This window comes from Sciurus carolinensis, chromosome 11, assembly GCF_902686445.1.
Source record: "Sciurus carolinensis chromosome 11, mSciCar1.2, whole genome shotgun sequence".
In the NCBI taxonomy this organism is placed as follows: Eukaryota; Metazoa; Chordata; class Mammalia; order Rodentia; family Sciuridae; genus Sciurus; species Sciurus carolinensis.
The window spans coordinates 111099629-111118645 of record NC_062223.1 but is presented as its reverse complement, the minus strand read 5'-3'; the positions used below and the strand labels follow the sequence as shown (position 1 = coordinate 111118645).

The 19017-nt window shown below is 42.5% G+C and overlaps 1 long non-coding RNA gene across 1 annotated transcript in view; it reads right to left on the bottom strand.

Annotated features, from left to right (window-relative positions):
- Positions 1 to 18516, bottom strand: part of LOC124958092 (uncharacterized) — a 70850-nt gene extending 52334 nt beyond the window's left edge. Inside the window, exon 1 of the long non-coding RNA XR_007103834.1 lies at positions 18418 to 18516. This is a non-coding gene — a long non-coding RNA (uncharacterized LOC124958092). The remainder of the gene's footprint in view (positions 1 to 18417) is intronic.
- Positions 18517 to 19017: the final 501 nt, after the last annotated feature.

Sequence of the window (19017 nt, the reverse complement as noted above, 5' to 3'; positions counted from 1 at the left end):
TTAACCTTGTATCACTTTTGGCAATTTGTAGTTTTTTAGGACTTTATTAATTTCATTGAAGTTGTCAAATTTATTGGCATAAAGCTTTTCATAATATGTGCTTGTTTTTCTTTTAATGACTGTAGATATTTCTTCTTTCATTCCTGATATAGGTAACTTGTGCTCTCTTTCTTCCTTAACTTATCTAGCTAGAGTTAGGGTTTTTGGTCTTTCTTGATCTTTTTGAAAAATCAACTTCAATTTTGTAAATATTTTTTGTAAATGTTGTCTATTGTTTTTCAATTGTGTATTTCATTGATTTCTACTTTTATCTTTTTTATTTGCTCCCTTCTACTTAATTTGATTTTATTTTGTTCTTTAACTAGGCCAGGGTTTCTCAACCTTGGTATGATTGACATATTTGAATGCATAATCATTTGTTGTGAGAAGCTGTTCTATGTATATTAGGATGTTTAACACCAACCCCTGGCTTAGTAGTTGACAGTAGCTCTTGTACACTCAGTTACAACAACAAATCTGTTTCCAGACACTGCTAAATATCCCTTGGGGAACAAAATTGCTTCTAGCTGAGAATTACTCATCTTTATTTTAAATTTATATCCTAGGGTCATTGATTTATTTAAGGCATTCTTCTAATATACATATTTAAATCTGTAAAATTTCCTTTAATACTGCCTTAGCAATATTCCTTTTGATATATTAATTTTTATTTTCATTTAATTAGAAATATTTTAAAATTTCCCTTATATTTCTCTCTGACCCATGGGTTATTTAGATATACTCTGTTTAATTTCCAGATAGCATGACATTTTTCTAGATAGCATAACATTACTTATTTGCAGCTCAATTGCATTGTGAAAGAATATGCTATGTAAAATTGCAATCATTTAAAACGTATTGAAATAATTTTTACGGACCAACATTTAGTCTTTCTTGGTAAATGTACCATGTTCTCTTGAAAAAGAAAGTAAATTCTGCAATTGTTGGGTGTAGTGTTCTATAAACATTAATTCATTAAAGGTGATTGTCTTGTTCAAATCTTCTGTGTTCTGATTTCTTTTGTCTAGTTACTCTGTCAATTGCTGAGATAAGGTTGTTAAAATCTCTGTGATTAGGAATTTGCTTATTTCTCCATTTAATTCTGTAGACTTTGGATTCAAGTTAGTTTGACTCTCTGTTATTAGTTATATACACCTATATGGTTTTTATGTACTTTATGCACTATGAATTGCTTTTTATCATTATGAAATGTCCCTCTTAATTTCTGGCCACATTGCTTCTTCAAAATCTTCTTTCTGTTTTAGTGAAGTCACTTTAGCCTCCTTATGCTTTACCGTTTGCTCAGTGGTACTGGGATTACTTTTGCAAATAGAAGTAGTACTGTAATATTTTATTCTTATCTAGTGCATTGTTTACAAAGAGATTGGCTTGTCTTTGATCTTTTCAGTAGTCTCACAGGTAAATTATGCTGTTATTTTGACTTTGCAGAAAGTCCACAGGAGATAAATGACTTTCCTAAGATTCCAGAGGTTAGAACCAGAGTCTGAATTTTTTCTTCCTTCCAGTGCCTGGGCTTTTTGACCACTACGCTGTTCTTTTCTTCATGACTTAAGTAGAAAGAAAAGTGGAGGGATCCAGCATGGTATATCCCATGATGGTTGAGGGAAAATGTAGAAAGCATATGTGGAGAAGGTGGTCCATTTTCTGTCAATTAAAGACTCATTGCTCATAGTTCCACCCCAGATCTTAAGGTTGACTGTAAAGAAAAAATCTTTTGGTTATATTATGAAGGTGTTGAGAAGCTGTCAGGGTTATAAAAGTGAAGGATTCATCAAGATCTCTGAGTATCAGAGGAGAGGTTGGGCTGTGAAGATTGTTGTTACAACACACGCATATTGAGCATGAATCAATTACCTTCATTATGTTGTGTGTGGTACAGCTCCACCTGGAGCCAGAGGGATGGATAAGGTGATGTCCAGTTGTCTCCATGATTCCATGGCAGATTCCATGACTCCTCCTTAAGGAAGCCACAAGAGAAGTTTGGTCTCCAGCTTTTATTCTTTGAGGGGAGCCCTTCCTTGATATTCACCTGGCAGTTTAAGTCCCAAGTGGTCAAGCTGCAGATCTTGCTGGGGCTAACTGTTTCAACTGGACCCAAGAGCTCAGCTATGAAAATACCAAGGATAAGATGTGTTTATGTCACCTTCAACTTTTGCTTTTACATCTCTAATGGCCCCCAGAGCATAATCTGTCTAGGGAATTTGAATAGTAATATATATATTCAAATGGTGAATTTTATAACTTATAGACCTGAGCTTATGACTTTATTAAATATTCCTAGCATTGTTACACTCATTTCTTTCCTAATAAAATATACATGTTGTCTTCACTTGCCACCCAGTACAACCCTAAAATCTTTAACACTACTTGCTGTTCCTAAAGTAAGTTGTAGAACTTCTCACCTCTGTATCTTGGACATGCTCTTACTCTCTTTGCTGATTCACCTCCAATGCCCAGTTCAAATACCAACTTCTCTGAGAACCCTCCACTATCTGGTCATCAGAATAAATGATTCTGAGCTTCCAAGGCCCATTGATGAGATCTGTCCTCCTCCATTGAGCCTTAAGGATCCCCTGGATGAAATTTACTTCCCTTCAGAAGGTACAGGCAGGTAGGGATTGACTTACAAACATTGTAGGGCAAGGACAAATCCACTGGATGAGTCACTGGACTCTGAGCAGCCACTCTCTACTCAGCAGGCTGTTGAGTCCTGGGAAATTTTTTTTCCACATTGACCAATGTTGTCAACCTTTGCTCTATAGCTAGACAGAAAGGGTTAAGCAGTTAATTCCCCTGTAGCTTAGTAACTGCAGCAGAGTCCTGGTATAAGTAATTTGCATAATGCAGACTTATCTCCTGGAAGATGCAGTGCCCTGAAATCCCAATGTAAACCAACTCCAGCTGTACTAACCTTTGAGACTTAGGGGCCTGACTGGAACATTTCTGGGAGCTTTGCAGATCACCTTCTTTCACCCTCCCCAGGACAGCAAAAGTCCAAATGCAGCTTCTTATGTCCGGGGTGAGAATTATGCTGGAGGTGACTTTCACCTCCTTCTCACCATATGTGATCTGGGGAAGGGTCAGGAGTTGAAAAGAGTTACAGAGGGCTAAGGGGGACTTCAGTCTGGCTGCATTCCACTCCTTATTCCTAGGTTTCATTCCAGCCACATGAATATGCAGGGTCATCTTCTGTGTTCCCACAAAGCTTTTTATAATTTTAAAAACACTCATATGTTGCTTACCAGATGCTCGGCACTGTTGTAAGTACTTATTTGATATGAACTCATTTCATCCTATAGCATACCCAGCAGTCCAGTTCTGGACTGATTGGCTGTGATCATGCTCTATGAGATCAGGCAGATCTAGAGCCAAATCCTGGTTCTATCACTTGGTAGCCATGTAATCAAGAACAAGTTGCTTGGTTTGGAGGATCTATCCAGAGGTCAGAGTGGTGTGTTAAAGTCACCCACTATTATTATGTTTTGATCTATTTGATTTTTAAAATAGAGAAGGGTTTGTTTGATGTGCATAGATGCTCCATTGTTTGGGGCATAAATATTTAAAATCATTTTGTCTCATTGGTTTTTAAGCAGTATGAAATGTCCTTCTTTATCCCTTCCGACTAACTTAGGTTTGAAGTCCACTTTGTCTGATATGAGGATGGAGACCCCTGCTTTTTTACTGAGTCCATGTGCGTGGTATGTTTTTCCCCATCCTTTCACCTTTAGTCTGAGATGTCTTTTTCTATGAGATGAGTCTCTCAAAGGCAGCACATTGTTGGATCTTTCTTTTTAATCCAATCTGCCAAAATATGTCTTTTGATTAATGAGTTTAGGCCATTAACATTCAGGGTTATTATTGTAATATGATTTGTGTGCCCTTCTGTCCTGGTTTCTCCATCTGTGAAAAGGGTCCTCCAAAGATTAGATAGATAATGTATGCAAAACACTGAGCTTAGCACCTGATGTTTTCTTGAGTGATCTGTGACTATGATGACTGTGAGGGAGACAACCTGTTCCTTTAGGGATTCCTTTTTGCAGCCTGTGGGATCTGATACCAGAACAGAAGTCTATCCACAGTGTTCTAGAGCAGTGTGACCCCCTCTGAGCACTGGAACTCTATTAGGGGGGGGACTAGAGGCCCTACCTTTAAGGGGAGCCTCTTGTCCTCAGGAGATATGCTACTTGTGGTGGAGTGGAAGAGAGTGAGGGATGACACTGAACCAGAGGTTCTACCAGAAGAGTCTTAAGGCATTCTCCAAACTGTGCATTTGTGCTTCTGATTAGATTCACTTCTTTGCCAGTAAGAGTAGAAACCTCAACTCCCACTGAGGGAGTTAAAAGAGCCAAAGTGCATCACCCTCTGAATATCTCTTCCTCCTTAGCTGCCGGGCTTCTGCCATTAGAAGCCCTTTTGGTGAGGAAGACTCCAATGACCTCTGTTAAAAAGGTAACCTTGGTGGTGTGGATGTGGGGAAAAAGGTACACTCATACGTTGCTGGTGGAGTTGCAAATTGGTGCAGCCACTCTGGAGAGCAGTATGTTGATTCCTCAGAAAACTTCGGATGGAACCACCATTTGACCCAGCTATCCCACTCCTCAGTTTATACCCAAAAGGACTTAAAATCAGCATACTACAGTGATACAGCCACATCAATGTTCATAGCTACTCAATTCACAATAGCTAGATTGTGGAACCAGCCTAGATGCCCTTCAAGAGATGAATGGATAAAGAAACTGTGGTATATATATATATATACAATGGAATATTACTCAGCCATAAAGAAGAATAAAATTATGGCATTTGCAGGTAAATGGATGGAGTTGGAGAATATCATGCTAAGGTAATAAGCCAAACCCAATAAACCAAAGGTCAAATGTTTTCTCTGATAAGTGGATGATGATACATAACGAGGGGGTTTGATGGAGTGGGGAGCGCAAGAGAAGAATGGAGGAACTTTGGATTGTGTAGAGGGAAATGGAGCAGGAGGGGGTGGGGGAAGGAAAGATAGTGAACTGAGACAGACATTATTACCCTATATGTGATTACACGAATGGTGTGAATCTACATCGTGTACAAACATAGAAATGAACAGTTGTCCCCATTTGTGTACAATAAATCAAAATGCAGTGTGTAAAAATAAAAATTTTACAAAAAGGGGAAAGACATTTAAAAAATAGAGTCCCAGAAACAGGTTTTGAAAAAAAGGCAACACAGGACAGGGGCTTACCCCCTCCTCATCTCCAGGGAGAAAATCATTCCAGTCTTCTGGCTGTAGTGGAAGAGAGCACAGGGGTCTTGATCAGGGACCTAGAACCTTCTTAGGGAGCATGTGGTGAGGAGGCCATGCTCCTGGAAGGCCAGAAAGGCCTGGAGGGGCAGGGTGGGAGCTGAGGATAACTTTTGCCCTTTGGAACTTAACTTTAACTTCGACTCCCTTATACTAGGGCAAGCCCCTGAACTCCAGGCTGGAAGGCCCTGATTCGGTCAGCAGTTCAGGGTTTAGGAGCCTCTGATGACCAACTCCTCTGCCCTCTTAGTCCCCTCTCCCCGCTTGCAAGCCAGCCGGCTGGTACAGAGTTAATGAGTGATTTATTAAGTTCCACAGGTGACCTTACTGCTATTTGCTCCTAAAGCCCAGATAACTGATGGATCCTTTTGTTTTAGGGTCTAACAATTCATAAAACGGATTTTGCCAAGAGTGTGGGGTTAGATTTTATGAGTCTTAGAGCAGCGTCTTTGCTGAACTAGTCCGTGAGCGTGTCTGTGGCTGTGCTGTGGGGTTCAGTCCTGCCCCACGTAGCTCCTCAGGGACCAGCTTTCATGAATCAAGATAAGGCAGGTAGAGCTACTGTCAATATTTAATCAGGATATGTGGGATTCAGCTCTGTAAAGCAACACTTAGGACCTGTGTTTGCAGACTCTGGCAGGTGTCCAAGGAAAGTATTAGTCCTTTAAGGGAAAGATGACAGTTACTTGTCCCCAAGTCAGTCAGAGGGATTCAGGTGAATGTGGTGTGCTGCACAGCTCCCCAGGCCCCTAGGTTTTTAACAGCAATGTGGTGTTTTGGGTCTGTGCTGGCCTCCGAGGGACAAGGAGGGAGCTCCAACCCTCATAGCTAAGGGGATTCCTGGGCTGTTCCACGCTGAGGACAGGCTCTTGGATGAGCCGTGGTTGAGTCCTGTCTCCCTGCTCCATAGCACACAAGCATCCTCTGAGCTCATCGCACAAGTACCATGCCCTGGCTTTCCTCTTCCCGTCACCTGCCCTTCCTTTTCTTCTTCCATGGTGTGCATGTCTGTGCAGGTGTGTGCACACGGGGGGCTAGGGGCATGAGTTCTCAGGATCCCCCAGATAGAAATCCTGAAGCTGTGAGGAACCCTTGATACTTCTCAACAGCTCACCTCAGTGCTGTGTTCCCAATCACAGTTCCTCACAGGGTTTAGGAGCAAGAGCAGCTGCCAAAAAATATTGATGACTTTTTATACTCTGGGTAAAGGGCTAAGTACTTCCTCCATTACCTCACTTAATTCCACACTATATCTTCTGAGGTATTATTATCAACTTCAGAATATGGATGTGGCTAAAGAGACTCAGAGAGGCTAAGTAACTTATTAAGGTCACACAACTATTGAGTGGTCAAACTGAGATGAAAGCCAAGATCAATCTCAGTCCACACTGCATCCTTGACCACTGTGTGCTACCATTTCTCCAAATAAACAATGAAAACAACCTTAATTTAAATTCATCATAATCATGCAAGTAACACATGGACACATCATTTCATTCATTCATTTAAAACATTTAAAAAATTAAACGTTCATTTAAAACAATTAAAACTACTCAGGTAAGACTGGAATTCCCTCTGACCATCATTCCCTATTTCCTATCACTTTCCCCACTCAATGGATAATTGTTATCATTGTAGTTTGAAGAATTTCAAAACTTTTCCTACATGTTCACATGTATGCATAGAAAACATCGGCATCTCTGGCTGTTCTTTAATACATGGGATTATGCTTGTAAACACAATTCTGAAACATTTGTCACTTCACAGTATATTTTGACCCTCTTTTCATGTAAGCATAAGTGGGTTCCTTTCTTTCTTTCTACCACTGCTTCAAATTTCATATTAAAGGTGTGTGCTATAGTTCTCTGCTTTCTGGTTTTTGTTTCTGGTCATTTCCAAGTTGGTGCACTTTGAAGCTGTAATCAAATGTCTACCATCATTATGCTTCAGTGAAGATCCTTAAGATGTAGCTCTTTGTGCAATTCTGTGAGTATTTTTCTAGGACGGTGGAAGTGGAGTTGCTGTGTTTGAGTATGCAAATTTACAATTTTAATAGACACTGACAAATGACCCTCTAAAGTGACTGCACCAACTGATAAGTTTTTAAGGATTGTTATGTTCATGCTGAGGGGAAAAGTGCTGTCTCTCCATGGAGGACAGACAGCACAAGCCAGAGTGAACTTAAACTGTGGAATGACATGCATGCAGGTGGGAGTTCACGCCTGCAAATTGGAGGTCACAGTCTCACTAATCAGAGGCCAGTTATGAGAACTGAAATGCTCATAGCATATAACCATATACATACAAAGCACCAGATAACAGCTATCCCTATCTCAGATGAGGACAGGGAAGGTTCAGGATGTCTTTTCTGGAAAATCTCTAAGGATAGCAAGCCTACACCTGGGCTGGACCCAGGTGCCACCTCCTTTAGGGAGGACTGAATAACAGAGTATTGATGTCCAGCCCATTTCAGAGCAGAGCTGTAAGTCATAAGCCTTGTCCTTGACCTTGATCATGACCTTGAGTTCTCTCTGGCATAGCTTAAGAAAAGCAGAATATCACACAGCATGGGGATTCATTACCTTCTCATGAAAATAATACTCACAAGAAATGCCTCTCATGTTTTTGATGGTGAAATACCCTCTTTTTAACCCTAACTTCTTTGACATTTTGTGTAACAGATATGTAGGGTTTTAGGCCGTCAAGACAATTTAAACAAAGGAGGAGTGATTTCATTTGGTGGCTTTTATTTTCCTGCTAACAGCACAACAGAGTAATCTTGGCTCTGACTTTCACTTAGTAGGAGAAACCATGAAAAAATTGTGGAACCTTGCTAAAATTCAGAACTTTGTAAAAGTTGAATGATAATAATATCTATTAACAAAGATAATGTACTGGGACATGTGCTAATTAATCATTTTTGTGTATATTGTTTTGTTATTATCTAATTTAATGCTCACAATAAGAAGTTATTGGTGGTCCCTGGAAGCAAATCAGGATTCAAATCCACTAGCAGGAGTATGGGCTGGGCAAGTGCCCTAGTGTCCCTGTGGCTCAGGAAGTTTTGTTGGGGAAGTTAATGGACAGATATACAAGACTCCAGAAACAGCAGCCCATGGGCTGTGGGCATGAAAGGGCCTCTCCCTGACTGGTTTTGAAGCAAGGGATAGTGGATGGACCTGTGTGTGGATGCCCCTCAGCCCCCAAATAGGACCTCTCTGGTTGTGGCATAGAGGTTTGCCTGGGAGCCAGGAGGCAGAGCCCCATGAAGACCCAGGCACATACATCACGAAAACAGTAACTGACTTTGCAGAAGGACTGGGTCCAGCTCTACTGAGGAGTGGCCTTCTTTGGGCCTAGTAGATGAGGCTGTTGTTGGCAATTTTTGGCTTAAGAGTAAAGAGTGGAGCTCATCCTCCCAGATCTGCTCCTTGGAAGCCTTCATGGTGGGGCAGGTCCACAGCTTATTATATTTGCATGGTAGATTAGGACTGAAGCTCACAGCTCTTGACTCTTTATGAGCTTCTTAAAACCACAGTCTACCCCTCTTCATCCTGCCTGATGCTCATCTCCATTGTGCCAAAGGACTTCTCAAGGTCTGGTCCTTCTTCCTCCACCTTCTACCCGCTCTGAAGACCACAGTAGAAGATGTTACCCCAGAGGGGAAGAACATTAGCACCTTGGCATTCATCAGATCTGGTTTTCTGACAAGATGTCTGTCAGATGGGAATTCTGAGAAAGACCATGAGAGTCAGGGCAAAAGAGAGGGAAGTTTTAATGGTAGAGAACTTGGAAACCTTGCCCTGGGAGGGCAGACCTAAGCATGGTGCCAGAGAGAAAGGACAGGAAAAGGAGGAAGACAGGAGGAGGGAAAGAAAGGGCTTCTGAAGATCATCTTTATGCTGTGTCTATGCCAACCTCAGCAACTCAGTTGTCTCTCCTCCACATCCTAGATGTGAGGAGTCACCCGTAATCGGTGGCAGCCTGGGAGTGTTCCACTGGGAACACTGCCTTTTGGGGGATTTTGTTTCCTGAGAGGGTGGGACTTGGGGGAGCTGGTCAGCAAGCACATGGTTCTGTCTGGGCACAGAGGCTCTTTATCTGCAGGAAACTACAGACTCTAGAGCCCTTTCCATAGTCATGCCCAGTAGCACCTGATCCCTTACCCCTTTTAAAGAAAAGCTCTCTCTTCTGGGTTTTGTTTTTGCCTGAGCTCCCTCTCCAAGATCAATGTGAACAATGTTCTAGCCCAGGATGTGATTGACAGCACAAGCTGGGCCCCCTAGGACTAAGGGGAATGCCTTGGGTAACCTTAGGCATGTCTCTCTGGTGCTGAACTTGTTTCCTCATCTGTGGACTGGATCAGGGTCTTGCTGGCCCTTACTGTGGGATGGAGGGTCTCAGCTCAGCAGGTGAGATTGAAGAGAATTGAGTAGCTTTGACAAAGGAGGATTGGTGCTTCTTTGGAGAAATTTAAAAATATTATTTTTATAAAGCTGAGTCCCTAAGAAGTTCTAGCACAAAGTGAATCTGAAGATCTATGGAATAAGAGGAACTTCTGAGATTCAGGTCTCTTTTGTTCCGTTTCTATGGTGACCAGCTGTCTTGGATTGGCAGAGACAAGGTGGGTTCCAGAGATGTGGGATTTTGAGTGTTACAGGGACAATCTTGGGAAAATCAGGAAAAACTGGTCATCTTAACTATTCCCCAAACTCTCTGTCTTGAGACTGAGGGCAAGGTCCCCTGTTCCTTGGTTATGGGATGAATCAAAACCCAGATGTCCTTGGTCCTGTCCCATTAGAGTCCAGGCCAGGGCATCTTGCTTCCTTGTTCATGAGCTTGGTGTCATTCTGTCACCTGTGCCTCAGCAGCCCTATCCCCCTCAGTCAGCTGTATAGACTGTCCTTGATTTCAATTGTTTGGCAGGTAGTTTGACCAACTGTTCACATCTGTACAGAAAGCACATTGCACTCTTATTAAGGACCATGTTGTGTGCCAAGAATTTTATGGATCTCAACTCATTATTTCTCACAGTACCCCATGAGGTAGGTATTGCTATTATCTGTATTAGTCAAAGTTCTTCAGGAGCTGATGTGTATGGAAACTGAGGCACAGAGAGGAAAGTAACTTGCTGAAGGGCACAAAGAGTAAAAAGAGGGACCAAAAATTTGAGCTCAGGCAATCTTTTCTTCATATCCTATGCCTCTACATACTGTAGTAAATGGTCTTATTATCAGACCTATTATCTTGCTGAGTTCTTGGAAAGGATAAAAAGAAGTTATGTACACAGTACCTGGCCACGAGTAGATGCTCCATACTTGTTCATTCTCTTCTTCCTTCTCTCTTCTTTTATTAAAATTGAGGCATGTGGCCACAGAGTCCACAGCAGCATTGAGGAATGGAATTTCAGTTAAGGGAGCATGCAATGTAATGGGTATGTGATGGGGAATGGCTGGTGCTGCAGGTGGGAGGGGAGCTGGTCTGGTCACCTGCATTCCTGTGTTGTCTCCAGACAAGTCTGGAGCCAAATTCTAAACAGACCCAGGAGCCTGGAGAGAGAACAGGGCTCAGGGCGGGCCTGTAAAACCCAGATTCCTGGAGTCAGCAGGGAACTTGGGGCAGGTGGCTTCAGGGACCTTTGCCCTGAAAAAGTGGCCTTGGCATGCGCCTAGTCCTGTCTCCACCACCAGATACCAAGAACCACCACAAGGACATGGAACCAGTCAGACGGTGATACCTGAGGCCACCTCACCTGACCCCTGCCCCAGTTATGATTCCATCTGACCTCGGACTCAGGATGAAGTTACTGAGCTATCAGGCTATGGTATGTGCAACAGTGTCCCTGCTCATGGCTGCACATGGCTTGAGCTGCCCTCTGATGGCTTTTGGGTGAGGGGGAGCAGCCAAGTGTAATGAAGTGAAATCAGGGGCCAACAGGCCTGGACTCAAATTCTGACTGAATTTACCAACTGTAAGACGCGGGTCAAGCCATGTTATTTCTCTAAGCCCCAGTTTGTACATGTATAAAATAGAGATAATAATACTGAATGCTGAGTTTGTGGGGGTTCAATTGAAGGTGCTTAGCTTGGAATAGGAGCTCCTTTCTTCTTTTTTCTCCTCGAAATCCCTCTTTATGCTGAGTGTGGTGGCTCATGCCTGTAATTCCAGCAGCTTGGGAGGCTGAAGCAGGAGGATCACAAGTTCAAAGTCAGTCTCAGCAACCTAGCAAGACCCTGTCTCAAAATATTTTTTAATTAAAAAATGGTCTGGGGATGTGGCTTAGTGGGTAAGTGCTGCTGGGTTCAGTCCTTTGTGCCCCAAACAGCTCTCCTTGTCCGATGATTAACGGCATGGTCTGAGGCTGCCCTCTCTGACTCTGTGCTCTGTCTACCTTAAGTTTGGAAGCATCAAGAAGGACCCATAGGGTCAGCCCCATGCTTGGAATCAGGACTGAGATTGCTGCTGCCAGAGCCTCCGCAGGGAAAGCACCCAGAACCACTGAGGCGAATTCTTGTAAATTTCAATTGTATTTCTTGAGAACGAGTCCTGGCTTGCTTTGATTGATTTTTTTTTTTTTTTTTTTTTTGGCTTTCTAGTTATAGTACAAGAATTTCTGAATTTCAAAGCCCTCTAGCAAATATGCAAATGGTTTTAATTTGAGGTGTAACAGACAGGTGCAATCAACACTCTGAAGCCAGCACTTGCTGGGTAGTTCCTGCCCTATAGCTGATAGCTCAAAAGCTAGGTTTTTTTTTTTTCCCTACAGACATTGTATGGGTCACTTCCATCTGGTGTTCCTTTTAGACTGTTGAAGAGGCATTAAATCTAAGAAGAAACTTTATTTTTCTGCTTTGACTCTGACTAATTGTCTCCTGTACTTGTGTTTAGCAGGAATGAGTTGAGGACGGAGAGGAGCTGGGTCAGTCTTGGACCAGGGAGGAAGATGGCAGCAGACTGTGGGCCTCCCTCAGGGCTTATTTTGGTTTCTTCCTTGCCTACGTCTTCTTTCCTTTTTAGCTGCTCATGGGCTTTTGGTGGGACCCTCTATTCCAACATGGAAATGGATCCTAATCAAAGAACTGGGATTAAGTAATGGTGAAAAGCTTAAGTCAGAGTTGGACAGATGAGGATTAGAATCCTGACTTTTTTCACTTCCTATCCTTGTGACTATGGGGACTTCACTTAACTATGGTTAAATTTGATTTCTGAACATAAAAACTACCTGCTTCATGTTGCCAGGATGAAAAGCATATTTATGGAAATCACACAGTACAGCACAGCACACTTCAAACTCGCCTACAGAGAATTTCATAGTGGTAAGGACACACTTAGGCCTTCTATCCCACCAACGACTGAAGGGTCACATTATGGGTGGTCTGTTGGGAGACAGAAGAAAAACTGACCTTGGTTCTTGGCTCTAAGGAGCTTTGAGAGTGACAAGACTTGCATGTGAATAGAAAGTGTTGTTAAATGAATCTGAACTAAGTGTTTAATAAAATGCCAAGTTGAACAAGGTAGGTGATCAGAATAATTGAAATGCAGGGGAAAGAGGATACTATGAGACCTGAGGTGGTCCCTCTATTAGCTTAGCATTGTCTATGCACCGGGCTTCCAGGACTGGCCCCTCAATCCTTACCGTAACCCTGGGAGGTAGATACTTTTACCCCCATTTTATTTCACAAAAGGGCATGAAGGCCCAGAGGAATGAAATATATCATCCAAGGTCATGCAGTTAGACGTGGCTAGAGTTTGTTCTTGCCTGTGTGATGGAGGGGAGGCCTGAGGTGACCTTGAAGGAAAGGTAGGGCAGCGGTGAGAGGGGAGCTCTGTTCCTGAGTTTGCTGCTATATGGCGCTGGGGAGCTGTGCTCCCCAAGAAGTCATTAGGAGTGCTATTCAGAGCAAGAGAAAGCCCTCAGGGAGAGATTGCTGGGCTTGTCATGCCTGGTAGACTGTGGACATCAGTGCCAGCCGGTCCTGGCAGGTGAGGACCACATAGAACTCTGTGTAGCCACAGCTCAGCAATGAAACCCGATAAGTGCCCTGGCCCCACAAGGTGCCAGACATTTGCCTTCTTATCGGGCTGGGCACATTCCATGGTCAAGTGGCCACCTGGGTTACCTGTCAGGGTAGATCTGCATGGGGCTGTGCGTGCATTTGCATTGCTGCCTATCCGGCGAGTTTTGCATTTTTGACAGTCTGACCTGGCTACAAGGGGGCTGGCAAGGTGCTGTGCTATCCAGGACTGGTTCTGTAAGGAGTCTTGAGTTTGAGTCCTGCCTCACCTTTCCTAGGTATATGACCTTGGACAGGTTGATTCAGCTCTCTAGGCCTCAGTTTCCTTTACTGTGAAATGGAAATGGTAAAAATACCCCTACTCTTGGTTTAAGTTTGAATATTAAGTATTATAAAGATCCTGACTTACCTTGGTAAGTGCTCCATAAAATTAATTACTATTTTGGGTGGCTTTGACTGTTTCTGGAATATTGAGAGTTCTGAGCTCTAACACAGGGCACAGGCAAGTAGGGGCAGGGATGACTATAAGAGTTGATGGGAAGCCACCACAGTGACTTACCATTTGCACTTGGATGAGCCCCAACTTCAGCTCCTGGACCTCAATAGGGAATTTGAGCTGAGCTGAAGCTTTGGGGAATCCCATACTTTACCTGATTGTTTGGAAAGGCTTATGTGATTGTGATAAAATTTGCCCCTACAAAGTCTCTGCTGGGCTAAAGCTGGCTGGAGAAGATGACTCAAATATATCACCCAGCTGGGAACCATGTCTCAAAGGTGAGACTGTGGCAATCATGGACATGTTTCGCACCTGTCATATTCAGCCAAGTGGAAAGAGAATACAAGATGTGTCAGTTGGGTTTACACTGCAGCCTGCCACCTGTATGAACTTGGGCAAGCTCCTTAACTTTCCTCTGCCTCCTTCTTCCTGTTAGGAGGGCTGTATTTCTTTATCCTTTCTTTTACTGGGCATTTTTAAGAGCCCTATGAGGTTGATATTATTATGTTTATTATAATGAGCAAACACACTCAGATTGCTTAAGTACTTGGCCAAGATCACTGTCTAGAAGTCCCAGAACAAGGTGTGGCACCAACATCATGCCCCACCTGCTGAAGGTCTCAGCTAGGTCCCCCTGGGACCTTTTGGAAAGAGTCCTGGGTCAACTGACCAGTATGAGACCCTGAACCCTTCCTCTGGCTCCCCAGTCACTGTGTTTTTCCAAACTAAATTCCTGTGCTCTGGTGAAACCAATGGAATATTTGCATAGTGTATCTCCCAGAACAATCTCAGGTCCAAACCCTACACTTTATGAGAGGTTGGCTAATTAAATGAGGCACCATTGGTCTGTTGCTTTGGAGTTGATGTGGCAGATAGAATGTTTCAGGAGTTATAAAATTTCTCTGGACAATTATTGTCCCCCCCCCCCAAAAAAAAAAGTTCTAAAATGGACTACTTCAAGGAGTTTCCATGAAGATTCTTGTTTTTGAAAGACAGGAGACAGGTCTGGCTTTATGGAGAGTCACTAGAGAATGATTAAGACTGGCCTGAGGTTTTGATTTTGATTAATTCAACCTGAAATCCTCTTTATCCTCAAAATGCTGGCTGACCAGCCTCCAGTTCTGAAGTCCTAGTCAAGGGAATATAATCCAAAGTTGGGGGAGAAGGTGGCGGGTAGTTCTGGTTAATTCAGGGCTCTCCTGGGTTTCAGAAAGCAGAAGGACCCCTTAAAGTGGCAGATCCATTAGGAATTTTATTTTCCTCAGCAAATTCGGAGGACTGGAAGAGACCCTGTGGCTTTTGTGGGTGCATTCTTAGCAGCATTTCTTCAGTTGGCCTTGAACTTATTAGTGCGAGCAGGTGTGCACTGACCGGAATGAGGTATTGGGGAGGAAGAAGAGGAGCTCGGTCAGGAGGAGATTTCTGCCAGTTAGGAGGCATGTGAACCTGAGACCTCAAGTTACTGGAGCTTTCCTGGCTCCAAATGTGGAGAAGTGAAGGTATACAACCCCCCCTGCACCTATGGAGAGGAAGTCAAAGAAAAAGGTAGGTTGTGATTGCAGGGTTCAAGCTCAGCAGATTTGATTGGCAGTTTTGTAGACTTCAGACTGGGAGTTGGCTGACCTCTTAGTTTTTGTCCCCCACCCATGTTTCTGCCATTTCACTAGTTTCATGGGCTATAGGTAAAAGGAATAGAGAACAAAGAGTATTTCTCTAAGCTTTCCTTTAAGAAAGGGGGACCTGTTTTAACCTGTTTGTGTTGCTGTAACAGAATAACTGAAACTGGATCATTTGTAAAGAACAGAAATTTATTTCTCACAGTTCTGGAGGCTGAGAAATGTATGATCCAGTGTCTGCTAAACACTGCTTTACTTCCAAGATGGCACCCAATACTCCATCCTCTGGAGAGAAGCAAGGTTGTGTCTTCACATGGCAGAGAGCGGAAGGGTAAGAGAGTGAACTCTCAAGCCCCATTATTAGGATAGGTATCTAATCCCATTCACTTCATGGCCTAATCATCCCTTAAAGGTCCCATCTCTTAGCTATCACATTGCAACCCATGAAATTTGTAGGGGACATAAACCACAGCATAATTAGGTTTTGTCTTTTCTGATACTATAAGCTACCAAAATTGGTCATATTTCTCTCTGTGTGCATCTCTTCTTCCTGGCTTTTGTGGTGAATCATTTTTCCCCCAGGGGGTCAGGATGCATACTTCAGCATTTTTTTTTAAGTAGCATTTGTAACATATTTATGGAATAGTGTCCTTATCTTTTTTGCTTTTCTGCTTTCCTTCCCTCTTTCTTTTGTTTCTCCCTTCCTTAGCCACAGCTGCCTCCTTGGTTTCCCCCTTTCTCTTTCCTCTCTTCCTCCTCACCTTCCCCTTTTCTCTTTACATATATTGATTTTTGTTCTTCCCAGGCCCGCCTTAATCTTGCCTTGTTAACAGTATTTTGGGCTTCATGAGGTTAGGAATTATGTCCTGAGACTCAGATCTTCCAGCATCTGCAGTGACTTTCTAAAAACACTTGTCAACATGCTCTCGGTGAGGTGTGTCCTTGCTGGCCTGTGACCACACTGCAGAGACCAGGTGGAAAACACTGCCTTTCCTCACCCGGCCCTCCTGCCATGCAGCCTTTGGTTCTTTGAGCTGGCTGCTGCCCCTATTGCCACTGCCTGTCATCAGCACAGTGTTATCAACCACAAGTGTTAGTTTGACTGCACAGACCCTTTTCAAAGGGAAGAGGTGGCTGTGAATACCAAGTAGGCAAGTTTCAGGGATTCCTCCTTATTTCTTTATTCCCCTGTTGACACAAAGAATGTTTAGTAGCTGCTGAAACTAAAAATATCTCTGAGCCTTAAGATTCCCACTCAGTCCACCTCAAAGAAGAACAAAAACAACCAAAAAAATGAGTTCTCCAAGTCATAGGATAGAATTGCAAAAAACATGCCAGTATTTAGTCTCTAAGGGTAAAATCTCTTGGATTTTTCATTTCTATAGGTTGTGACCATGATGCAGATACATGAGTGTAGGGGACAAAAAGTCTCCATGGAATTGTTGAGTTGGTACCTTAGGCTTAAACAGCTAGTGCTAATGGTGCCGTTGCTATAGACAGACTGGGTTAAATGCTTCATGTGCATTTTCACTGAGTCCTTAACAAGAGGAGGCAAGCAAATGCCATTCTGATGCCCATTTTGCAAACAGGCAAACTGAAGCTTAGAAAGAAAAGTAGTTTACCCAAGCTTACAAACTTAGGGATTCAAATATGGGAGTGACTCTGGTTCTCATGCTTTTCTTAACCCTTGTATTTTACTGTCCCCAAAGGAAAACCATAATTTCAAAGTTTTTGAAAGCTTTCAGGAATGTCAACTGAAGCGATCCAACCTAAAATAAGCTGTTCAATTAATGAGTCATCAAAAGAAGATTATGATGTTTGCCTTCACTTTATATGTTTGGGTCTAACTAGATTAGTTCTACAAAAGCATATTATTTCCTTCTGGACATCATTAGGACAAGTTGCATTGCTGTCACCAGGTGAACAAACATCTTGGTTGAGAAGTATCAGTATCAGCTGGGAGCTTGTCAGAAATGTGGGACCCGGGGCCACAGCCCAGACCTGCTGGATCAGATTCCCCACTTCAACAAGGCTGTAGGTGATTGCTATGCAGATTAGCATGTGACAAGCACTCGTGGTCTGGGGATAGGGTTGTGCAGCCAAAGCAATTTGGGTTTTACCAGAAGAAGGAATAACTGAAAGCAGAGATAATTCATTCACAGTCCACTCCCTCCTTTTCTTTCAGTTTTTATTATGTAAAAAACATTTAACCAGATAGAGGGGAAGGAGTGAAAGGAGGGGAGGCGTTGTGGGGGTAGGAAGGATAGTAGAATGAATCGGATACTATTGCCCTATGTTCATATGTGTGATCCTACATCATGTACAACCAGACAAATGAGAAATTATACTCCATTTATGTATGTTGTTTCCAAGGGCATTCTACAGTCATGTATAACTAATTAGAACACATAAAAAATGTTTAACCACTCATGATGTAACTGTTAACAATGACCAACTCCTGACAACTGAATTTAAACACATTCTTTTCACATATTATCTCATTTGATGTTTATGAGCCAATGAGGTAAATGCTCTTTCCACCCTCATTTTAGAGCAAAAGAAGCATGGCATAGAGAGATTAAGTAAATTGTCCAAGGTCAACATAGTTAGCAAGGAAAAGCAGTTCTTTTAAACCAAAATACCTGAAACCAAATACCTGGGCACACTTCAAATATTACATCCATTGAGAATCATCTTTTTTCAGGCTAACACAGAGATTTTTGGAGTCACTCCACAGGATGAAATCCTTAACATAGTCCAACAAAAGCATTTAGCCACCTGTGTGCTCTTATTAGAACAAAAATAGCAACTACTTACTAAGAGTCAATAGCACTTGTATTTCTATTTTTTCTGTCCTTCAATTTTTATATCTTTTCAGATCTACTTTATAGATTTCACATAGAATTATAAGCTTTTAACAACAGGATGTATCTTAATTACCTTTCCACCTGCAGAGGGCTGGGCAGCATTTCGTAGATATTAGCAGCACATAAATAGCTATTGCAAGGGCTGGGGAGATAGCTCAGTTGGTAGAGTGCTTGCCTCGCAAGCACAAGGCCCTGAGTTTGATCCCCAGTACCGCAAAAAAAAAAAAAAAAAAAAAAAAAAAAAAATCTGTTGCATGTGGAACAGCCTAGCAATTTCAAGCTCTTTCCAAGAATGGTCCTTATGGTGGCCTCTCTGTTTTTCTTTAGGACATTTAAAATAATAGTTTGAAGGTACCATCGGAAATGGCAGTTTTTTCATAGAGACCATGATAATATCTGATCAAAATCTCTTAGTTACTGTCTGTTCTCTACCACATTTTCCCACAGAGCTTTCCCACAGAGCTTTCCCACAGAGTTAACATTTTGCTGTCTGAATGAATGGTGCCCTCATTCTGCTGAAGGACAACCCTGAGTGGGGGCGAAGGGTGGGTCAGTTGTGTGAACTATTTACTCCAGGAGAATTCTGCTCCAGAAGCATCCAGAACCTTTCCTAGTGGAAGAAGGACATAGGCTATGTAACAGGTTATGGAATTAACAGGTTTAGGTTCAAATT